Source organism: Apis dorsata, unplaced genomic scaffold (genome assembly GCF_000469605.1).
Source record: "Apis dorsata unplaced genomic scaffold, Apis dorsata 1.3 scaffold_118, whole genome shotgun sequence".
Taxonomy (NCBI): domain Eukaryota; kingdom Metazoa; phylum Arthropoda; class Insecta; order Hymenoptera; family Apidae; genus Apis; species Apis dorsata.
This window is the reverse complement of record NW_006263412.1, coordinates 235,100-241,746: the sequence shown is the minus strand read 5'-3', so window position 1 is coordinate 241,746 and position 6,647 is coordinate 235,100. Positions and strand designations below refer to the sequence as shown.

The window sequence follows — 6,647 nt, the reverse complement described above, 5'->3', positions numbered from 1 at the left end:
TATATATATATATATATATATATATATATACCAAAGTAGGAAAACATTGTAACCATTTTCCTCTCACACCTGTTCGCGTATAAGATCGCGATCTTACGAAATTACGCGGGACAACTTGGAGAGTTGGCAGGTAAGTAAGTGAACCGTGAAAGAACGTGAACGGTTTCGTTTTCGATGGGAAAGAGGATCGAGGGAGAAAAGCGGATCGGCCCTGCCTCCGCGATCTACGAATCCTACGATTATCGAAGCTCGGCTTTTAAACTTCGATTCTGGCTCCAACGTCCCCTTTTCCTATCCGTTATCCGAAATACGCGCATCAAAATACGACGAGTCTCTCCTCCTCTATACACACACATATATATTTCCAATGTACCTATCCGTCGATCTACATTTGCATAATAGATAATAGAACGGGAGAGAAAGGAAGAAGGGAAGAAAAAGGGAGCGGGAGAGAAAGGCGTCTAGCCTAGCGTCGTTGGATAACTCAACTATATGACACACCGGTGGAAGTGCGAGTTATAAAACTGCGAGTTAAGTCTCGAGCCGCGATCTCGGGGGGATATCTATCTCGGAATAAAGTCTCGAAAAGGGAGGGATAAACGGGAGGGCGTCGGCTCTATTACCGAGGCAAACTCTTCCCGGCCTCTTTCCCGTGTCGTCTCGCGCGTCACGTATCTTTAATGCCCTCTCGAATCGAGACGCACGGACACGCGAAACTCGATCGATCGATCGATCGAATCAATTTCGAACGAAGAGAGAAAGAGAGAGAGAGAGAGAGGGCGAAAAAAAGAAAAGAAAAGAAAATAAGTCGACTTGAATCGATCATCGTGATTTATATTCGTATTTATTTTATTTTTATCGCCTTCGAAATATCTACAGAAGGTAGAACGCTCGCGAAATCAATAAGAGTCGAGTCGCGTGTATTATGTATTAACGCCTTATAAATGAAACACACAACGATAGGGGAATATTCCTTCGATAAGATCCATGGAAATATTTAAAAACCAGTATCCGCCTCTGTCATCGTTCGACGCTAATCGTTATTTCCACCTGCCCTCCACCTACCGACCTACTATCGCTCATTTTTCCAGTTCCGTGGATTAATAGTAGAAAGGAGAGAGAATCGTCCATCGCTCGATTTACCTTTATCGTCTGCTGCTATACAGGGACTATATTACTCCAGCCAGATGATAGCTCGATCGTAGGAGGAAAAGTCGGCGAGCGATGATTCGTGTTATCGATAACTGATACGGGATGCGTGTGTGGGGAAGGGGAAAAAACGGGACGTTGAATCGTCGCAAAGGACATCGGATAACGGAGAAAATAAGGTTATCCGATGAGGCTGAGGCTCGAATTGTACACGCTCGGCAGCGAACCGGGTGGTTCGCGGCGGGTACGCGACGCCCCTCCCCCCTCTCTGCCCGCGTTACGTTAGGTAGGATAGCACCTAATGTAATCACGATAATGGCCGTGCCGGGTCAACCAAGAGCTCCACGCCATCGCTCTCGGCATCCCAGACATTCCTGTATCATCGTGTGATCTGGACATGAAAGGGGAAGAGGAATGGGAATGGAGAGGAAGAGAATAGCGATAGAAGGGGGGGAGGGGGAGGTGGGCGGCGATACTCTCGTGGAATCCCGATTACTAACGGGCGCTAACGGGCTCCCGAACAATCGTCCTTCGTCGATGCATCATCGTTCATTCGACAGGATTGCGGCTCCCTCTTTCGAGATCGCTAGAAAAAAAAAAGAAAAAAAAAAAGGAAAAGAAAAGAAAATAATAATTCCCATGTATACACATACATCCGTTGATGTATTCACCAGTCATTCCTTGGAAACGTCGTGAGAGGATGATCGTCTCTGTGGGGAAAAAAAAAAAAAGGAAAAAAAAAATTATCGTCGTATATTCGAATCCTTTTTCCATTGACACGAGGTAAACGAGGCAATTGTCGTGGAAACTTTGGCGTCGCGACGATAAAAGGGAAATTTGGCGGATGGTTTTTACGTCGAAACGTCGACCTCCCCCTCCTTTTTTACGGTATACCGCTCTTTCCTTTTTTTTTTTTATTTTTTTCTTTTTTTCTTTTTTTTTTTTACGGCGACCCATATTTGACGGACAATCGAATAAAAAGTTTTCCAGCTGTTGAAACGGTGAACAGAGGGGGGTGCTCTTTTATGCAAACAAACTGAAACGGATCGAGTCTTTCTGTCGCGACGAAATAACCGAAAAAAAGAGGTTGATCGAATCGCATAACGTTTCCAATTGTATTCGCGATCTTAACATTTTCGCGGAAGAAAACGATTGGTGAGAGGAGAGATTGCTCCTGCAAGCTGTGGCGGAGAAGGTGTGCGCGGGTGGCAGCAGCAGGTGTGTGAGCAAAACGAGAAACGAGCCCGTTAAGCGAATTAACGTTCTCCGTGGTCCTCGAACAACTTCTATCCGGTGGTGTACTATCCGACTTGGTGGATGATCCCGACCCATTCGTTTCATCCATCCAAACTTTTCCCTTTACCGCGTCGCGATTTTACCTCTCTCTCTCTCTCTCTCTCCCTCTCTCTCTCTCTCCCCTTTGATCTTTTTTGGGCGCAGAGATTTCGACGACTCGTCCCCCCCCCCTCAGAATTGCGGAGACGCGTCGCGTTAATTCCCCCCTTTTCGAAAATCCGGAATATCTCCGAACGTACGTACGTACGTATTCCGCTTTTACGCATCGTTCGAAAGATAATCTTTAATCCCCCTGGCTGGCAAGTTGGCGATTATCCCCCCTGTCCCTTTTTCTTTCGAGGCCGCATTATTCAAGCTCGTCAGCAAAGTTTCTCGGATAATTAGGTTCCCGAGGGTGCGGGAATCTTTGCAAAAGTACGACTAGCATACGCTAGCATGCGTTGAAATACGCTGTTTTCGTAGCAACTTGTCGCGCGAACAATGGAAACTGAAACTCGTGCCGTGAAACTGGGAATCTTGCACTCTTTCACGGATCGTTCGTTAGAATCGCAGTTATCTGGTTCCTGAATTTGAAACGGGGGAGGAGAGGGGGAGAGAAAGAAAGGGAAAAAGAAAGAAAGGAAGAGAGAGAGAGAGAGAGAGAGAGAGAGAGAGAGAGAGAAAAGAAAAAGCGAGTAAAGTCGGGTAAAGAGGAATACGGAGTAATTTGCGAGTCGCAGGCCGAATACGAATGGCAACGGACAATTCCATTTGTCGCGATGAGAAAATCAAGAGGCGTGAAAGCAACGGTATACAAATCGGTATATATGCATATCTCGCCTTTGATGGTTAGGTTTATTTGCATATTCGGCGGGCTATCGACCACTTCTAAATCGATATATTCAAACGCATCTGACACGCGTCGAGTAACCGGAGGAAAATAACGGGTGCGGGCCACGCACGGGTAATCCGACGAAACGTACGAATCTCTCGTTACGCCATACGAATCGGTCGCGATTACGTATGGCGAAGCGAAGGTTATCGGTTGGTGTTTCGCTACCTTAATTGCGTGCAGCGTCAGCGGATAATTGATGAAGTAACGCGATTACCCCTATGGTCTGATAATTCTGCGGATTGTTAGGAAACCGAGCATGGTGCAACGTTGATAATCGATCGCGCGTACAATCTGTTCGTTCCACCGCACGTGGCAGCGACGGAATAACGAAGCTATTTGTTAAGCTATCGAAATTGTTCCCTTGTCCTTTCGTAACCACATTTGCGGCCCCCATTCTCTCGGTTGCCCAACGAATTTTCCTTCCTAACGGAAAAGAAAAGAGGAAAGACAAAAGTAACGGGAGGGAGGGAGGAAGGGGGGAAAATGCTTTTTCCTTCTCTTAGCCTCCCCTTTTATTATCCTTTTCAACCCTCTATGCTTTTCCTCCCGAGTTTCCTCCCGTTCCTGGCAAACTTTGCGACAAAGCGAATAAATCCAAATACAAAGGAATTCTATTCAACGCGAATTAACCCGCATCTTTTTTCGATAAACCGACCAACCCTGTTAACAAGACGTGTATGACAACTCACCTCTAAAAAACGAATCAACGAGCACGGAGAGGAAGAGCGCGTGTTTTTTAAATCGGATAAAACACAACCCTTTCTCTTACGACTAATTTAAGTTGCGAGAAAAGCGACTATAAAAATTGCACCGCTTCGCGGATAACCGAGTTACGATCGATTTTTCGACGCGAAAAACCGCGAACTGTGACCTGTGGAGTCATCTTTCGACGAGAGGCCGCGATTGATCGTTTCGAGAACGTAGACCGACCGATGCGAACACGAACGAAAAGGAATGGAAGATCGCTGAGAAATCATCTTTTGAAAATGGAAAAATTCTATTTTAATCGACGCGAATCAACAGATAAAATATCATTCTCTTCTTTCGATTTGAAATTGTTCACGATTAAAAACTAAATTTATTTCGATGAACGATTACGATTGCTCTCATCATATTTCCAATGATTGATAATGAAGAAAGAAAATAATTGATCGTGATAACGAATTTAAATTGAAATTATCGTTAATTCTCGAGTTTAACGTGTCTCGATCGTACAAGTCAACGCTGATTGAACGATATATTTTCACGCGCATCTTCAACAAGATAGTTCTCTCCGTTACCGACTCGAGATAACCCAAAAACATTCGTAAAGGTAAACAACTACTATCGCGGCATATCGTACAACATCGTTTAATATCTCTTTATAATTTATTTTTGATCAGCGACTAAAATAGATGCACCTAATGAAAAATTCATATGCATAAATTAAATTATATAATAGGTACGATAGGAAGGAATATGCGAAGAAATACAGCTCAAGGAAATTAGCGTATATTTTCCTCTAATCCATCGTATCTCTATCAGCTCGATAGATAATCGAATCGAGATTCAATTTAACAATTTGACAAAATCTCTCGAAAGAACGAAAAAAAAAAAAAATCGTTCAAACGCTCGATCGATCGAGTTTCTGTCGTTGATACAACTTTTCCAAAATCGGTACAGGGATACGTTTCTCGGCCAGATTTTTCGTTCCAGGAAGTTCGGAAGATAATCGAGAATTTTCAGACAGCGAGTCTTGTCCGATGGGCGGTAAAAGTTGATGAGAAACCAATTTCGACAAAGGTATGGCTTTCTCCTCTAGATTCTCCGTGCCTGGCAACGGCAACGAGATCATTTCCGTCTCTTTCGTTATTATATCTCGATCAGCGAAATCGATTCCAGACGTTCCACCAGTCGCTCGAAGCGTTCCAGGAGCCGCTAAAGTTCCAACGATAAACAACGTGACGATCTGTAACTAGTCGAAAACACCCTGAATCCCTCTCACGTCCCTCGATCATCGGTTATATCGGCGTGGCCAAAACGCGCATCACTGACAGAAACCAACGCGCATTCGTGTTTCGAATAGTGAACGAAAAGCGCGTCAGAATTTTTTTTTTTTTTGCAGCCATCGATTGTGCAATACAGAGCGAAAAGTTAACAGCGTCTCGCGTTTTGGCCGCGTTTTTTTCGTTGCCTTCTTACCTCGATCATGTTCGCTCGAATAACCACGCTCGACTGTTCTCCTATCCACGACCGTACTTTTATACGTATGTAAATATACACATATGTAGATATAGGATATACGTGGCGACACCGGTCCCGCAACGTGTAAAATCCACGTTTTATTTTGATGAGCCAAGCGGCTACGACACTCGCTCGAGGCGATATCCTCGTCGTCCAATTATTCTCTTTTTTTCCATTCGTACCTGTTTCCATATCCCCCCAGAATTACTTATTCTCTTCCACGTCTCCCCGCGAGAATTCGACCGCTCGTTCGCATGAAAATTTGCGCTGTTCGAGAAGTTTCTGCGTATGAAAAGTCGAAGAAAGATACATACAACGCGCACATACACGATAATAAGAATCGAAATTTATACTCGTTCCTGGACGAGGAGGTATCTTCGGTATCGAAATGAAAATATATGATCTGCACTATTGAAACAATAAGTGCGAATGCGTGAATGTTTTGCGAGGATAATTTTCCACATTATAAATATTATTTCGTCGAGGGGAAATAAATGATTGGAGAAGGCGCGTGATCTCGGCGCGTTATTTATCTAGATCGAGAAACTAAATCAAGGAAACGGAGAGTTGGGGACGGGGATATTCTTCGAAATTCTGAAAAACGAAGAAAAGCGAGACGAGAAATCTTGATTTTGTTTGCCCTTCTTCCTCCTCTTCCTCCTCTCCCTCCTTCTCAGCCTTTCTTTATCGTTTCAACACGCCTACGCACGAACGTAAGGAATAATCGAATCTACACGCCTACGCCTACCGCCGCTTGTTCCGTCAAACCTTCTCCTCTCTTTCCACCTTTTTAGGGTACAACGACATTTCCTTCGCGACGTGACGGTTGTGTATCTTACGGACGCGTATCTTAACGCGGCGTAATAGGCGTAGCGTGCGGTCATCCGGAAAAAGTGACGTCATTTTATCCCTGTTCCAACCAATTAGCTCGCTATTATAGGCGAGGCTTAGGTTGCACACGCTTGCTCGAGTCGTAAAACTCGGACACGCGAAGCGGGGAAAAAGTGACGTCACGTATCCATGTGTCCATGTACCTTGACATTTCTCGCGTCTCCTCTTACCTCCAACTTCACCGCTCCGTCTCGTTGTTCAACGAGGAGGATCG

At 44.7% G+C, this 6,647-nt stretch overlaps 2 protein-coding genes across 5 annotated transcripts in view; one reads left to right on the top strand and one right to left on the bottom strand.

Annotated features, from left to right (window-relative positions):
* LOC102675267 (serine/threonine-protein kinase meng-po) overlaps nt 1-6,647 on the top strand; it is a 19,593-nt gene that overhangs the window by 4,891 nt on the left and 8,055 nt on the right. The window lies entirely within an intron of this gene.
* LOC102674913 (mitochondrial cardiolipin hydrolase) overlaps nt 4,789-6,647 on the bottom strand; it is a 13,900-nt gene continuing 12,041 nt past the window's right edge. The window contains exons 5-6 of one of the 4 annotated variants that reach the window (XR_004149984.1): nt 5,501-5,824; nt 4,789-5,273 (exon numbers count right to left, since the gene is read on the bottom strand). The gene's annotated coding sequence lies outside the window, so the exon portion shown is untranslated. The remainder of the gene's footprint in view (nt 5,274-5,500; nt 5,825-6,647) is intronic. The other 3 variants (XR_004149985.1, XM_031509054.1, XM_031509055.1) reach the window with 3 other exon arrangements.